This window comes from Apostichopus japonicus, chromosome 1 (assembly GCF_037975245.1).
Source record: "Apostichopus japonicus isolate 1M-3 chromosome 1, ASM3797524v1, whole genome shotgun sequence".
NCBI classification, from domain to species: domain Eukaryota; kingdom Metazoa; phylum Echinodermata; class Holothuroidea; order Aspidochirotida; family Stichopodidae; genus Apostichopus; species Apostichopus japonicus.
In genome coordinates, this window is record NC_092561.1 from 10,270,061 (window position 1) to 10,288,841 (window position 18,781).

Genomic DNA, 18,781 nt, shown 5'->3' on the forward strand with positions numbered 1-18,781 from the left:
TTTGGGTTTGACCGTTACTAGTGAATATATGTATGCTATACTCTTGTGCTAATGAGAAATATACCAGTGTACTCCAAATTGTAATTATATAGCCTTGTCATAATTAAAACTTTATTGTTCCACAACACTCCAGTGGAATTTCGTCTTTTGTGGTGCGATTAACCATGTAGACTGCAAACTTGACCATTCTGGTGGTAGGTATATTATATTGAAATACTCTGGATTTAAACACGTGGTTCCAGCAAAGTCAATTAACGTTGCATGCGGCTGCGAAGTCTATCGGTCAGATAAATCATTGTTGACACACATTTCTACGTTTAGTTGGCGCCCATGTAAAAACAAAGTTAATGAAGTGTTGTAGGGTCCAAATGGGACGCAAGTCTAATCCGGAATTTCCCGAATTGTGTCGGTCAGTTATGGGTCTACCAGGTTTATTGATCGCGAAGCACCATTGTTCTATCCGCTCTATAGTCGGACACATGTTTTAGATGCGTTTGGGTGTAGGCTACAACCCCCCCCCCCCCCTTCCCTCCCCTACTTTTAATTCCACCAACAAAAGTTTATTCGCAAGTTGCGATCCAGGAATATATATATATACAGTGACGTAATACTCCTGTAACAAAAACGGAAACTTTTTTACTGTACATAATATGAAAGAGAATATAAATAGAATGACGACACATTGTTCACTGACTTTCAATGTTGAAATATACTGCATACCCTATCACGAGTATAGGCTATATATGTTACATACTATACCTCCCCCAAAGTACTTCATCGTGGTTTACATTTCGACATAATTCACGTGTACGTATAGTCGTTGTATCAGTTGAGTTTTGATTTAGAATGAAAAACTTGTTCTGAAATTAGCTGTTTATTTTACCGGAATTGATGACGTGAACAGGGAAAGAAGCAACAAAGCTAGCTTTTCAAACACATCAACGAAGCAATTAGTTTGAATTCATATTCAGCCTATGTTTAATGTTTTCATCATATATACAGGAAACAAGAACCACAAAGGTTGCCGCTGATTCAAACTTTTTACTTATAAGACACTTAAATTTCTACTATTTCGATGTCCCTTTTACATAAAGTGTGATTGAGTAAGTCCGACTTTCATTTTAACTTGTTATTCGCCCAAAGTTGTATACAGCCAAATTCTTGGTTTTCCCGTATATAGTGAAAGCCTAGTTATGAGGCTTAATTACACTATCAATTTCCGCGCAATATAACTTTTAAAAACCTCATAGAAAATTGACCCGCTTGCCGCATCCCCCCCCCCCCCCCACTTCCCCCGTGATGTACAATGTTCATAATGCGCTAGCTACACTGACTATTCTAACATGGAAACTATATATATAAATATTTATATATAACCTTTATGGTGTAAGCAATGGGTTATCATGTACTATTTAGACAAATCGAAAAGGGAATGTCCCTCATGGACTGACCGAAAAATAACATACTGGAAACATGGATGGAACGAACGGGATGTTCCCTTATACATATATTAAATTCCGTTTGGCTTCACAGTCGAGCGTAACGATTTCAACTGCATTTACTTGCCTGTGCTGCACAATTCGATGATTTCGTATTCTCCGCGGGGGGGGGGGGGTATCCCTCTGGTACCGCCGTGATAGGAATCGACCTTTCTAAAATCCTGGATCCGTCCCTCATAGTCTCCCTGAAGCGTGTAAGGGGAAGATGAAATTTTTCATCAATTTCCCACTGTTTGCGATAAGTTTAATTGTAACGCAGGACGCAACCCTTTCCTCTTTTCTCTCAGAAGTAGGCAAAATAAACGTAGATTTCGTCTTTTAGACTGAGAAGTATTCAAAGAATGTGTAAATATTACATCATGGACAGGCCTGAGTGAGGGAGGGGGACGGAAGGTAACAGCCACCAGGGCCAAAGGTCAACATTATAGGTAGCCCGCAGAAATAATGGGAATTGGGTCTGGGGAAAGTATTGGTTAAAACGTGCTATATTCTCGTTTTAAGCGCGAAAAGAGGGCCCGGGGACAAAACTGTCATCGACGCCCACCGTTGTAGCAATGTTTGTGACACATTATCAGCAACAACGCAACTAAAAATACAATTGTGAATATGGGATAATGAGGTGACTGCCATAAATTGTATACTTACCAATACAACGCAATAATTTGCTCAAATGTTTCGGTATCTGAAAATGCCTGTGAACTTCATAATCATAAATCGCCTATATGGTGTAACTGTTAGACCTTCTCAAGTCTTAATGTAGTTTGTGAAAGAAAAATTAACTTGAACTTGTATATTCGGGTGGGAAGCGGGGGGGGGGGGGAGGATTGACAATACTACCCAAATCACCAGTCAAACTCAAAAGATATATTTCACTTTATGCAGGGCCTCCAGCTGACCCATTCACAACATGTGCAACATGTACATACACATACACGCAGGCATACGCATGTACACACACATGCCAAACTATATACAGACAATGAAACGAGAGAAGGATATTTTGTCCACACGGATTTATGTCAGGGCCACAGGATGGTGATTTCTTTGTATCCCGAGATATAGCTATACATCCGAATTAGCACTCAGAGATGAAATAACGAGAAAGTTTATTTTACAGGGCGAAATAACAATTAATTTCCTGTTCTTAAACACGGATATCACACGTCATTTAAATGTGCGGGCTTTTATGACTGGTACAGCTTGTAGGCCTAATAAAGGCGGTCCACTGACACCTGACATTATGGGGAACACAATCACGTGTGAGACTGACCGAAATCTCACGGCATCTTTCATATTGATTAGAAGGAATTTATCTCTTAAATTTGGCAAACTATAGTTTTCAGTAGCAGACAAAATCGGGGACAATCGAGCAATGATGTTGGTCATGGTGCTTGCTGGCACCAAAAGACTGAGTGAACTGTTAGTCTTATAGCAACCACGCTTTCAATGTGACTAAATATATCTCTAGCCTCTGGACGTCCCATTATCTGTACTCACCCCCCCCCCCCACCCCCACCCCCCGAGCGTCCGTTTTTACTGACCTCCAGAAAAAGGATATGAGTTTACGCAATCGCAGTCATCATCGTTTGAATGTAAGGGTCATCACTCTTGCTCTACCAAGTAACACAGAACATTTGTATTCTACTTAAGTAGAATTCTATTTCATTTAAGCGGAATACATTTGACTTAAGTCGAATTATATCTCACATTAGAATTGAGAGGTACTAAATGTTACAATGGCTTCCCATAAACCCCGTTTTAACATTACCCCCTGATTTTACTGAAGTGAATAGCATTTTACTTAAGAAGAATGCCGGTTTACTTAAGTGGAGTTTTATTTCACTTGAGTAGAATTCAAATTTACTTACTTAGACTTAAACAACTGTTGGCGTCTATTTTAGTTAAGTAGAATACAATTCGACTTAAGTACAATTCACTTCTACTTAAGTGAAACGGCTTGCCACAAGTTGCCTCCCAAAACGTATCCAAGTTTGACACAAAAATGTCCACTTTACAGGAAAGGAGAAAACTAGAAAGAAAGAGGACGCAAATTCCAAGGTTACCGACCGATTGGACATTGTCAGTCCCTTGGAAAGGTTAAATCAACACGGTAGGTTGTTCTGCATGAAAAACTGTCGGCGATGACTCATTCCATCGAAAGAGAAATTTCAGGGTTTTGAACAGTCTATTGGTGAAAGTTTTGAGTTAAAAAAAAAAACCGGTTGTTATACAAGTCCATGATATAGCAGAAGTGTTCAACGTGTCATCTTTTTCAATTCAAGTCAAACCCTCAAATTTTGATGTCGTAGACATTTATGATGCCATTGTGAAAACATACATACTATTGATAATACAGTGTATACAAAGTATATATGCATTAAAGGCCTGTCGAGGTAATTCTAATTTGAAACCTAATCGGGTGGCCACATTTGCGTATACAACACTGAGTATACATGAAGCTACAGCTTTGTGTATGCAGTGATCGGAAACTTTCACCATTTCTCTCGATTCTGAGCTAATGTCAGCAACATGTGCAATTAAATCAACTAAACACTTCCTGGTCTGTTATATGGTTTGTTTTCATTATCAAGTTGACATATCCACGACCTGGTAGAAGTCACCCAGAGAAACGTGTCTGTGTTTAGTTACCATAGCAACAGTATGGACGACATTGAATTCAGGGATTTCCCTTGCAAGGTCGCGCGACGTCCTCTATAGACCACCACTGTGCGGTCAACTCACAGTGCGGAGTTTGTTACATTACAAGTGCATGCGCGGCATATACACCCAAGGCCCGTATTATGTAACATGATGGTAACAATAGCGGGCTACAGGTCGGCTCTCATGAGAAAAGAACGGAAGTTGCTTTCCCGATAAACTTAACGGTTATTTCGGAGGTGATGAATTAGTTGGTGTATCTTCCGTTGATGGGTTTATCTCCGACTATAAGCCGCAAGACATGATTGAACCTGTAACGAATAACAGTATACAAATAGATTGATTACAGCCAGCTATACGTGTTGGAAATGCCAACGTAGACACACCCTGCACGGAGCTTTGCATATAATTATATAGTTAAATTTAGTCGCCATATCGAAAGTAGTTATTAATAGCACAACATTGCATTAAGAACTGTATGTGGGGGAGGGGGTGATCCCAGGTTCCCGAAATGGCGAATCGGCTTCAGTGACTTCCTTAATTCTTCTTAATTTTATTCTATTTCTCTTTTATTCTATTTTGGTAATATTATAAAAAAAAATTAATGACAAACTGAGGTTGCCCCACGATATTTTGACATTGTTAAATTTTCTTAATGAATATTCTAATTCTTAATTTCTATTCAGTTTAATTAAAAATCGTGAAGGGTTACTAAAATATTGCATGGGTTGGATGAATTACGTCACTTGTCCTATAGGGCACTCTGTTGACAATAATGTATAGGACGTATGTATATCAGCTTTGGTATATATATCTCGCAATGACGAAACTTGTTTTGAGTCATGTAGAGTTGTCCGATCAATGATGCAGAAGTAAAGGGCGGGAAAAAAGAAAAGCTTTCGTTTTTTGTGCATCTTCAGCATTACGTCATGATCGGCTGCCGACTGAAATATTTAGAAATATGCTAGAACGACACAAAATGGTCACCTTATTTTACTCTCTCTCTCTCCTTCAGGACATCCCTGCTGTCTCCTCGATATACATATCTGATCCTCATAACTAATTTAACTATTCTCTCCTCTTCATATCAGGCTCAAAGTGTGATGAAAATCCTGATGAATTTCACTGAGAAGCATATATACTCGGTTGGTAACAGTGGGGATATCATTATTCAGTTTGATTCTGAATTTGGATATTATAAATCTCCATAGGCGGCCCAAAATACCGGGCCAAATATACTCCTGGGAAAGATTCAAATCCGGCCCGTCATGCATCGATCAAGCCTGGTTCAAGATCTAGTTCTCTGGTCCAACCAATGTTTTTGTTTCTCTCTCTCCAGCCCTCGTAGAAAATTAATTGAGAACCTTTTGAGAACGGACATAGTGGTCATAAATTCGACGGATGTATAGAAAACATGCCCCATGAGGCGTTCACACCGTTATGATTCATAGTGCCTATAATAATATATACTGTGGGGGTCTGACCAACCCCCCCCCCCCTCCTATCACCCCGTCTGTCCATGCCGGTACTTTTTTGATAAAATGAATATTTATCTTTGTCCAGTTTAATAGCGGTGGAGCAGTGTATATTTGGATGATCTGCGGTCACTATGGTACGGTATAAATCTAAGCTAGTTGGTTTTCTCACACACAAGTCCAGGGTCCTTTGACAATGTCCTCTTTCCGATTCAAAACACAGTTTGTATGGATATGTGAAAGTTGTTTAATTAGTAGCCCGGATGAAAATCGATATAATCATCCCACTGTATAAACTTAAAACTCATCGAAGCGGAAACTCATTCAATGAATAGAGAACACACGTTTTAATGCATGCATCTGTATCCGCCCTAGCTATAGACTTCTTGGTCATAAAATAAAAATACTAAATAGAAGGAAAAAACTCAATAAATATCATGCATGCAGAAAGAAAAGAGGCCACGGTCAACTATAACCTTTGCGATCAACTTCACAAAAAAAACTCATGTCAAACATTTGCATGATGTCAAATCATGTTCGGTCAACTGACGAAATAACATTACGCGAACATATATGATTTGCGAATGTCATGAGAAAGTTCCTATAGAGTTGATGCCGTCGGCTATACGTGCATGTCCCATCCCAATGAAAAGTGAAAGCGCCGGTCTGCAATAATCACACAGAACTGTTACTCATATAAAGGTTCCTATCATCACTACACTGGCCACGTGAAAGACTGTATTTAGACAATTAAAAATGTAGCTTTGATGCTTCGGGGAAAGTCCCGAAAATGTGGGCAAGCCGATCAGGTAATAGCCTATACATCGTATCATGGGATGAGGAACATGTGATGAAACGACTGAGCAAAAAATGTAACTTGAAAATCTCGAAACACGAACGACGATGTCTGTTGCATAATACAGGGAATATGACTTTTGACACAAATACCTTTTTTTCTTTCAAGAGATGAAGTTTTGTGTTTTGTAAATTTAAAGGGAAATTGAAACCAGGATATGTGGATTGCGTTACTATACGAAGCACTATGTGTTGGTATGTGTAAGTTGACATCATGTCACTGTCATACTTACCGCTTCAGGACGTAAAGTCATTCTTCATTTTTCGCTTTACATGGTTTGAGGTATATAATTTAGACCAGTTCCTTACTGTGAATGACAGTGATGTACTGAAATTTAGGTCTGTTCCGCGAGAATAAAGATATGTTAAAATCACATTGAAAAAAGACACAGCCACGAGTACGTGCAGACGCAATCCCTGACGAGTGTTCGGAAATTCACAATAATCCGTGTCACATAATTCCAGTTCAAGAAAACAAAATACGTTATGTGGACATAGCATCTCGATAGGAGAGGTACTGAGACGTATTGCAAAATTGGATTGAGGTAGTATTGTCATATGTAACTGGACCGTATACACGGTAGTCAATGCAGTTGGCCGCCTACTGTTATTTTTACAAGAGGTGAACATTTTCTCCCCCTTCTCCCCCCCCCCCCCTTTCATTTCCAACTTTTAACAAGTTTTAACATTTCTTGTCCTCCTCCCTCCCCCCCCCCTCTCGCTTCCTTTTAACTTTTAACAAGTTTTCAATTTCTTGACCTCCTCCTCCACAACCCCTCCTCACCGGACTACGTTTGCATGGGCTTGACTGAAGACTGTTTCCGGCCCTACCCATACCCCACCTCAGCCTTTCCCTTAGAACAAATTATATGTTTTCCTGAAGCATTGCCTGATGCATGGTCTTCCCCTCCTCTACCTCCTCTCTCCTTTTCCTCTTCTTCGAACCCCTCCCTCTCCCACTAACTGTTCCCTCCCCCATGCCTCTCCCCTCCCCCTCCCCTTCCCTAACGTCGAAGTTTAAAGACACTGAATTCTTTCCGTCACTGAATGATATACAAGTTTCAATATTCGTCAGTATTGTGCACTGTAGATAATAAATTGCTCGAAATTTCTAAAGTTTTCGTGTACTTTTATTTTATATCATATGACGTCGCTGCTAAGGTGCCCGGCGTGGCGGGTCAAAGGTCACACGAGGCTTTAACTCGTCATTTCCTATACCAGGATCTGAGATCAACAGATTATTCAAAGCTTCCCCTTAATTAAAAGTTCATCCTTTTAAAACAATTACATAAAATTTTATGGTTCAATACGGTAACTGGAAATGAGGGTTCATCTGATACTCATGCTACGTGATGTCATTATCCAATCAGGTATCGCCATTTAGCAAGTCCCAACATAATCATCGATATGGTCGCGAGAGGATACGTTATAAAGGATTTCCGGTTATTTAAAAATAACTTCCACTTTTCCATGGAAGTTATAGCGAATTGCCAGAGTAATCCGAGGCTCCTCGGCGAAGAATTCCCACTGGAAGTCTGTGCCGACTATATATTCTACACTATAAATGAAATCAGATACATTCAACTGGCAATGATGCCAGGCTTATAGGCCTATATCTTTCCCTAAATTGGGACCTAAGTGACTCGACTCTTTGTATATAATATATACATGTATCAAGTCAGTCATATCGTTGCATAGCGGAGGCAGGCATATATATACTACTGAATACAGAACTGTTGTAGAAGTCGGGTAAAAGTCTTTGTCTACACTGAACATAGCACGACTATACTCATGCCGTCATTGTCTCCGTCCACTAACACCATGCACCAAACCGCACCGCCTACCCTAATCGTCCGTTAGGAGGCGTCGATGGCGTCGACGGTCCCCTACCCCCCCCCCCTCTATATCTAAGTTTTCCTTAATTATAACTACCGGTATATTCACGAACATGAGAATAATGTATTATTTTCCCATGGTCTCCTGTCATCCTAATCACCAACGTGCTACGGGGCTACATTATCCCTGGACCCCTCTCGCAAAGGCCTGACATTAAATTTCTTTGTGGTCCCTTCCTCCACGTTTCTCGTTAGTTTACCCTCTTGCCAACTTCTCTATATAACGTATCACTCTTCATATACATGCTGATAGCGTGTGTTGCTCTATGGCTACTTCTCTTGCGTTCTACACATATCCCCCCCACCCCCGCAAAGGGAGCGCAACCTGTGAAAAAGAACGACCGGCTGGTCGTTGGGAATTTATCAAAGATCTTCGTTACTTTAAATTTGTCTGCGCTAGTGATCTACTAAGAAATTAGACAACATAACCGAAGAATATAATTTGAATGACCTCTCAGCGATCTGAATTCTTTAAATTTGACATTATTTTATCTTTAATTTCATTTGTCTGTGGGAGAGGAGGTGGATAGGGGTGGGGGGGGGGGAGGTAGGAAGTTGCTTGCTTAGGTTATATTTTTGGTTTTTATTTTGGCTGTAGATTTAAGGTTTGACTGTCAGAAACATTAATGTTCGTCATTATCCGTGTCCATAAACGTGTTCGTGAACTAAACTGCATAATCTATACAGAAGCAATACATGTGACATCCTGTTCAATTGAAGGGGAAAAAACTAACATGCTATCTTTTCTCTACCCAGCTGGCAGCTTTACCATGATACACCGTACGCCGTGACGTTTGACTGCACTACTATTTGGTCTCAAAGACGACAGTCTGCCGCGCTGTTCCAGTTACAACATCATGTGATCTGGCCCATGTGACCAACTGTGGATTCTGATGTTAGAGTCACTTGTTAGTCGTTAACTCGTTCTAATGTCCAAATAATTTATTAAGCAACTGCCCTGGTTTTATTACACGTCGGTTTGAAATACATGATTATAACTTACAGTTGCAGCCTGAGAAGTTCCTGTAACACACAGCTCGAATGCAAAGGGTCCCCGCATTGAACGTATACGCTGTTTGTGAAAACAAACACATGTATGTTTTAAGTACATGTATAAGATACACATCCTGTATTTCATAATTTCTCGATCAAAGCCCGAAACATGTTATTATTATTATTATATTTCAACCATATGTTAGTATACCACGGTAATATCTGGAGCGGAAATGACAACGCATTTTCTTTCAAGATATCCACACTTGTAGATTTCCCTAATGAATTATTACCTTAATTATCTCAAGTGCATCATAAACAAACTTTCATCTTTGGAGAGGAATGATTTCATTTCCTGTTGGTATTTCCCCCCGCATCACTATCGATCTCTATACATAAGAACAACATCAACCCCTGCCTATGTACCCACGGAATGAAACATGAGTAATATCGCGTAGAATTTTGGCAATACGTACATTATATACATGATTTACTTGAAGGGGCGTTTATTAAACATGCGTCCCCGAGGGTAAAAATAGACAATTTACGTTTAAAGAGTTCAGCACTCAATTCCAGCGTGTTAAATCTGGGTTCAATGTTTGATCATTCTCCTTGATCTTATCCTTTCTCATTTTCTGTTCTGATCTCCTCTATAGAATTAAGATTTCTTCATACGACCATATTAGGTCCACTTTAAGGAAAATTAACAAATCAATGAACTTTTGATATATATATATATAGGTAACGATTCCATTCGTATTCATGTCCAATATATGTATCGATACTCCTATCGCTATAGCCTTGCAATGAATGTTGCTGATTTATGATGGGTTTTGCTGTATACACACAAACAAATAACAAAATTACAAGAAAGAAAAAAACTAATCATATTAGTCATGTTTTTGATCCCCATTAGTATTAATTACAGCAGCGGTCCGTCATCTTCAAGGCCCCTTGCAAGATCTTCATATATGTCCAGCACCGGTTTAACGCACGGGCAACAAGGGCACGTGCCCCGAGCCCTCCCACATTTATCGGCTTCCCACAAAAGTTGACTACATATAGGTTATGTTAAGAAATGCTGATATGGTTTATTATTCCACGTGTTTAAAAAATATATATTAAAGATGTCAAAACGATATTTACTTCGACAATGCTATCCTAACAGTAATTGTACAATATCAATGACTAGGCTTTACCATTCAGCTTACTAACACCGTGCATATTCGAAATGCTAGCTTGAAACACTGTGCGGGCAGGCAAGCACCGCCCATACACGTGTGTCCACACATTCTTTTTAAGCTCCAGCAATCTGCATATGTTCTATATATATCGTTTTAAGGCTAGGACTTGGAAAAAAAATTCTGTGGGATAGGACAGCGGAGGAATTAGACAGAGATATTGATAAATTCAAATTATTAGAGTACGAACATTTGGAAAAGATAGAGTACATGGACACACCCATGTGCCGTTTTTGAAAATAAAGTATAGCTTACACATCGCTATATAGTCGGTACACTCGGCGGAGTGGCGATGGGAAGACAGAATCGTTACGGTAGTTAACTTCAATCCACCCCACTCATACCAACGAAAACAACTGTTTTACCCAAGGGCGTAGGAACCGGGGTGGGGCTGGGGGCGCCAGCCCCCCCAGTGAACAATATGGAGGGGCGGAAGTATCATTCCCCCCCCCGCTTCGCAAGTCAGAAAACCCTTTTTCATTTCCAAATGAGAAAAAAATCTCATTTGGAGCACCAAATTGCATCTGAGGCCAGGTGAAAATGCAAAAGTTTTTACAAAATGGAGTGGGTGTTGAAGTGTGCTACATTGCACCAAATTGCATCTGAGGCCACCTGGAAATGCCAAAAAAATCCAAAGGGGAGGGGGACGTCCCTTCCCCTTAGACCCCCAGGCCGGCCATCAGTCTTCAGCCCCCCCCCCCCCACTCAAAAGTACCTTCCTACGCCACTGGTTTTACCTGTGGGTTATAGTTACTGGCGGTTCCCTTAGATCTTAGCTACTCTGCAAGAGGGTTTACCAGCAAGTATTTACGTTATAAGTGTTGTAGAATGTGTTATTTTATTGATTTAAGCTATCAGCCACTATGCAACCTTATTTTTTTGTGTTGTTTGCATTTACTCATTATATCCTAACCACCATGTGAAAATTGTATGTCTTTTGTGAGTATATACATCCGGCGTTATCCGGTACCGATATATTACACTGAAATATAGGGGGCCTCCCACAAAGTGTTTGCCCCGGGCTTCCCGCAAGCTTAATCCTGCCCTGCATATGACCGACTGACCCATGACCCGACCCTGAGAATCGATGCTCAGAGGGCATGTAAAACTATATCTTGAACCATGATCATATGGATGTAATGTTAAAAAATAACCTAATCGACATTCTTCAGCTACAAAAACTGTAGATCAATTTTCCGAAGTCTTGAAAGTAACCTTCGACCCACCCCACCCCTACCCCACACCCCAATATAGTTACCTGTCATCTGGAATCGTTAGTGTCAGTCAGAGCGTATACCCTGAATCATCACACATAGGTCACTGATATTCTACTATGCATTTTCAGTTGTTGTTTTATTTGTATTGTTTTTTAGGGACGGGGGGGGGGGGGTGGGGTAGGTTGACTATCACCTCTAACTAATCCTTGACTAATTCTTGACTAATTCTCTAATTAATACCCTAAAATAATATTTCTCTGAGTCCCGACTAGACGTAAGTTCTTATTGCGTAACAATCGCTTATCACGCGTTATATTCGGCCTCTAACAAATACAGGGATGACAGGGTAATGTTAATGATCCATCTATATTGGTGTCAAACTAAACAAACACGTTTTTCACTGTATCTGTCTCATTAACTTCCTGAAATATATAATGTAGGCATATTATAGCGTTTCATGTTATTCACGTTAATTGTTGAGTCTCCTCGTTACAGGCATATGATGGAAGTGTATGTGAGGTACAACTATATTGACAGTGTTAGGAATGCGGATTGCGGGCGAATTAGTCTGCATGCTCCCTCCCCTTGCCCGAGGCACAGCCCTGGCTAGGGGCCTGGTGGATTCCCTATACATAGTCAGCTAGTATACAGACTGCACGATGTATTGAAAACGCTAATTAGAGGGCGTGTAAGAATTGATGTTTTCACAGTTAATTTGAAGAAAAGACCACATACACAAAAAAAATCATAATAATTCAATCAAGGATAGGGACGATGGGGGAAGGAATCATAGTGAATATAGTTTTACCTCTATACCGGTCTACCCATGCTTTCGCGTCGGTTCCAAGATGAGACGGGTAGGGGGAATATTCGCAGCAAACATTGTAAGTGCATGCATGTGTATTGACATGAAATGTCAAAGGCGACAGGCAAGCTTTCTGTAGCGTTATAACAAATCATACACAGATGTACACGTATATATGTGAGAGTAAAAAAGTACAACTTGATGTTGCCGAATGTTTATCTTGTTTTGTTTTATGGTTTCGACGACATCCTTACATTGCTTTAATTGCACTTGATCAGAAACCGCACTGTTTGGTCTAGTGAGTGCAACAGTATGTGCACAATCTTTGTCAACTTTGATGAAAAAAAAATGATACAATGACTCAAGACAGACCCCCCTAGGCTAATTGAGGAAGTAGAATGCCCCCAATAAGTGCATTAACGGTATTTTCTCTTTAATGTTATACGTCTATTAAGTATAAGTTAACGGCAGCCGATAGAAGTAGCTAATGATCTATTGTTATTAGTCGCTTCATCATCTTATACTTTTTTTTGGTCTGCCGCCTCAGAGGAAGTTAGTAATTATCAAGGGTATTCTTTTTATGCCGTTTGCCATACCGGAAGTGATGTTAACACCGGAAGTAATGACAGCTGTTCTTTCCTTCGAAGAGTAACATGCACACGGGTTGCCATGGACGAGGGGAAGCACAAGTCTGTACATCAGAGAACCATAAACATAATAAGGCTTCCGATCTGACGTTATAAACCGAGTAACAGATAAAATTATGAATGAGGCTATAACTAGGCCTATATGGACTATTTCTGCGAAATAGAAAGGGATTTTTCCCTGATCAAATCCAAGAGGCCCCGATGAAACCAACTTACAGACATCCCTAAAACTATAAGCCTCAAACATGTTCAAGTAACGCATTTATTTACTATATCTGCTTGTCTCGGCAACTGTACCCCTCGGATAATGTCATAGGATATATACTTATAGACAAGATACTGAATATTATAAGCATCCCGGGACAGGAGGAATTGCAACAGGGCCGTCGTGGTTATAACTCTAAAGAAAGATTGGAAAGTCTGATTTTGAGATCGTGGGTTCCTGCAGGAACAAAGTTCACTTCCAATTGCAGTGGACACGGCATTTTAGGAGATGCATGTGAACCAGTGTTGAAATAAATCGGCAACCGATTTTCATGTTGAGCATAGTATGTCCATACTATAGCAAAGTAGGGATCAAGTGTTACAAGTTTCTAACAAAATTGGTTTTGCCTGTTTCTCAGTGAAACGTTGCATCTCCCCAGGCTAGTATGGAAGTTCCTAGTCGCCCTAAAAAACGACTGTTGGAAGGCTACACTTGGCGGGAAACGTTATTCTTTCGATACCTTGCCCTAGGCTCACAGCTCGATCCGACGCTCAATGTTGTGAAACCACGAATGATTTCATGTTAGAAGAATGTTTGCCGAGGTTAAGTAACTTTAGACATTTATTTCCTATTTTCCCTTTCAAAAAAGGGCAATAGATATATAGGAAATCACGGCTATATTACCAGCGGCAAACATAGAGTAAGAATGGCTGTGTCCTTCAACAGTTAGTAGCCTATACAGTGATACAGTCAAAATGCTTAAACGGTCGTGTTCCATTCTTGTATATAATGAATCAGTTATCCATCCGCCTATGTACTGATGGACCACGTCAAAGAAAGAAAAAAAGTCGCCATTTTGATTCAGTTCAAGACGACAAAATTCACAAAAGACTGCTTCGACCTCAAAGGTATATGAAGGATTTAGCATATCAACATGCTTGACTGGTGTCATTTCCTTCTAAACATAATGTCACGCAATAATAAAGCCGACACCAAGTAATGTCTACATCAATAAATCCGTACCTTTATGCGGCGTTAGCTTTAGTGAGTAACGTTTAAACCCGGTATAGCTCATTACATGACCAGACCATGGATATGCGAGAAAACAGCAACAACAACAGTAACAACAGCAACAACAACAACAACAACAACAACAATAACAATACTTGGTTCAGCAGGTCGTTTGACAGTACCCTCTCCCCCGGCGTATATTAGGTTCAGCCGGTGCGACAGGGCCCTCTCCCCTGCGTATGTTATTGGGGGTCGGGGTGTTCTAGGTTATATTTCCCGGGGAAAAAACAGTATAATATAGAGCTCACCGGTACAATACTGGAAATAATGTTCCCTCTGTCGGTTCTAGACATTGCAGGTTTAGTTATTCATTTTATTCGAGTAGGCTAAACGAAAATAGAGAAATTTGTGTGACCCCTCCCTCTCCCCGATAGAATAGCCAGAAGACATCCTATTCACTGTTGTGTATGCGTGGAGTGACTGGGAATTTGTCATCGCATTATGTACGTACCTAAACAGCACAATGGTGGATGGATAGGTGGTAGACAGGGTATGATATCAGGTCTACTTGTACCAATGAATAAATACGGCTTAAGTACAGGCTGGTTACGAACCCTTCGAAAAAAATTCGATTCCGGAAATATGTGAGTGGATAGGATGTTACAAAGTTGCATGTTTGACGGAGGGAACATTTTCTGTATAGTTTTGGCCATATATAAGTTGTGTTTGCTTCGAGATTTAACCTGAAAGAAAGTTAAGTGACTTTCTCTGAGTAATACCTTACAATATAGATTACGAAGCATACGGGTTAATGGTTACGAGGTAGGCTAAAACCAGGCTTCAGGCTTTAACTTTAGAAGTCATCATCATTGCACAAGACATGCTAGAACGAAGTATAATTAATGGTCCACACATTATGGTGACGTCATGGACCCTTCACACTAATCCTTCTATTTCATCAGCAATTGTCCTTGTATAAAACATATCATATTGCAACTTGAGACTTCAAGTGGCCTAGGGAGTTGTTATTCGGGGATAGCAACCCCCCCCCCCTTCCCACCCCGCCCCTCTCTCCCTGGTTGACGATTGACCGGAAACAATACGGAAGTAGTAACAAGCAGGGGGAGTCAAGCGGGACCCTTAGATATACCGATGTTCCCATGCTTACAAATATTAGGGCAACTGTCGCGACCTTTACACTCTGAAGCCAAAAAGATTTTAAGGTATTTCCGATAGCTATATTTAAACACAATTCAATGAATAAGATAATTTTTTTTCCAAATAAGTGGCTCTGTAAGCTGGAATGCGTATATAGCTAGCTGGCTTCCGTCTATTCAAACACACTCAATTTGCCCTCAAGACTTGTAAATTTGTACTGTACAGGCACTATGTATATACTATACCCAACTCTTTAGTCTATAAAGAATTTAGTGCTTCCGTTCAATGAGCCATAACATAACCAGTAAGAAGAAAGAAAGGGGAAAAAAAACATGTGGTAAACCGTAAACTGCATAGTTCCTTGGCATGTTAGTTCGACATTGAAAGGTCTCAAATGGGTTACATTGAATCGGATGTAAATGAACCCCTAGATGTAGGAAGCTGGATGTAAAGGGAGTGTCAGTGTAAACTGTCCCCTTGTATATGTACGTGAGTCGTGGGATATGCTAAACTATAGTTAAAACTCCGAGGGTCAATCTATACATGCGCAGTATATTGTATATGCGAACGAAGAAGAATAAAAATACAATAAGGTATTTTGGTAACGGAAGTCCGCAGTAGGCCTGCTTGTGATAGATGATATTCAATGCACTTTAAGTGTGTGATCAGTGACTGGAAAATATTAGCAGTGATTATATACGCCAAGGGCGCTCAGGCTTTATATATCTGTTCCCCAGAGATTTGTAGGAAAACCCTTAAGTTGGTCAAAAAATTTGTTGGAAATTCCACATAACGTTCACAAACGGGAAGGAACTTAGCCTATTTGCAAATTGTCAATTGTCAAAATTTTCTTCTATAACTTTTTGTCATGATTGAAAAACTGGTATGCCAAATATTTTACTACCACAGTATCTTTTTGTTAGTGTAAAGTATACTAGAGAAGTGTTTAGTTTGTATTTAATTAAACCGAAGACTTGAAGCAAGTCCAGCATATCATTTCACACGTGTAGGTTAAATTCTTGTACATTCGCTGAAGTAACTGACAAGAACTTGTGTACAATGGCTCCATTGTTTTGTCAATGAAACGCTCTTGTGTCTGTTTACGTTTCTCAATTTCATCCTGTCCACCTCACCTCCGCTCTTCTCCCCTGAAGACAAAGAAGAAAATCTATAGTTTTTTGTTGGTATGGATGGGCGGGGCGGGGGGGGGGCGGGGCAGGGGTCTGTCTTCATTTACCTATACCGTAGCGAATGGCTGCAGTACATCAAGGTTATCGCAGTACTTTTGACGCTAAAGGTGAGGGAGATAGATTCAGATGAATGGGGAAGTGCTTCTCAAGTTTGGCATTTTAAGTTTAATTTCATGATGCCAAAGTCAAAACAACTTACGGTACTTGAAAATAACCGATTTTTTCTTCTCTTTTTATTTCTTTATTTTTATTTCTTCTATTCAAGCAGAAACAAATGTAATTTTGTTCGCAAATTATTTTACAAGACAGTAGAGGGGTTAAGTGATTTCTGACTTCTAAAAGAGGAACATATCACTCATCCTGGTAGAATTTACATTCAATTCCTACATGACGTTTTCCTACATGACATTTTTAAGCTTAATTTCATGATGCCAAAATCTAAGCAAATTACGGTACTTGAAAGTAATCGATTTTTTCTTCTATTCAAGCAGAAACAAATGCAATTTGGTTCGCAAACTGTTTTACAAGACAGTAGAGGGGTTAAGTGATTTCTGACTTCTAAAAGAGGAACATATCACTATTAAATAATGGATGTAGGACACTGTTTTTGCCCCCGTCTACCATATGTTCACAATGGTACAAACTGCAAAAAGGACCATTTAAATACTAGTACATCGAAAACGGTGTTGACAAATGCCTAAAACATATTCCTTTTCAAATAAGCCAGAATCAAAGTTTGTCCCTGGACGAAGCTTTGAAGAACTAGAGCACAGTGGTTCTGAAGCCTGTAATGCCTTCAATCTCTATTATGGTTGACCGAAATCCCCAAGGATTAACAACATCCAGATAAGCAGTATCACGCCTTAATCCTCCCGCTGATCTCCTTCACCCAATTCTCTGCCCAAGATCAGCGTGGAATGATTCTGCAACGGTGTGATGACAAGGAAACTCGAAGGTGAAACACCTCCAAAATATGTCGGCTTTGAGAAAAAACCTCATTGGAGCCTGGCTGTGACGAAGGAAATTCTGTCGGATGTTCATTTGTTGGGTATCTTTTTCCATCAGGGTCAGACTTGAGTGGGAACCCCAAGAACCTATTCGGGCACACAGCGTGGACCTAATGAGACCCCCACTCCGATGGAAACTGGTCTTAAGCTGGAGGTCAGCAAAGGTCAATTGGATAGACCAAATTAAGGCGAGAAGTGGACAATTTCGGAACTACACGTGTCAACATTTATTCCAGATATATGATATCAAAATTTTTTTTTTTTTTATATCATATATATTTCCATTTTCTCTTAAATTAATCCTTGTAACCGTGATCGAATGCAAAGAAATCATTCCGTAATTGTTGATTCGAATTAAATCATCTGGCTTGAGATGAGAAATTGATTATATGGAATTTGGGCAAATATAAAGAAACTAAAGAGAAAAGAAGGAAGGAGAAGAAGAAGAAGAAGAAGAAGAAGAAGAAGAAGAAGAAGAGGATATCATCTTTCTAAATATAGGTTAGGCTTTGTATAAATACATATATATAACTATATATATATATGTAACTATATATATATATATATATATATATATATATATATATATATATATATATATGCAGTGTACATATAGCTGTTTCCCCATCGTTTATATGAGAATCATATTGAAAATTAGTATTGTCATCGCGTGATAGAATGATACGCAGAGTATCTCCGATAGTCGCTAACGATACCGTGAATAAGGCTATATGTAAACTGTAACATGAATCAACTCTGTTACCGCAGTATACCCCCCCCCCAACCCCACCCCTCTGCAGCGCTTTATGCATGCAAAGCGGTAATCTTCATCTTCATTTTACGGCAATTGTGTGCAGATTATATTTGTACATATCGGGCGACTGACGTAGCCCCTACCTTGTGCATATATATGGATGCAACAAGG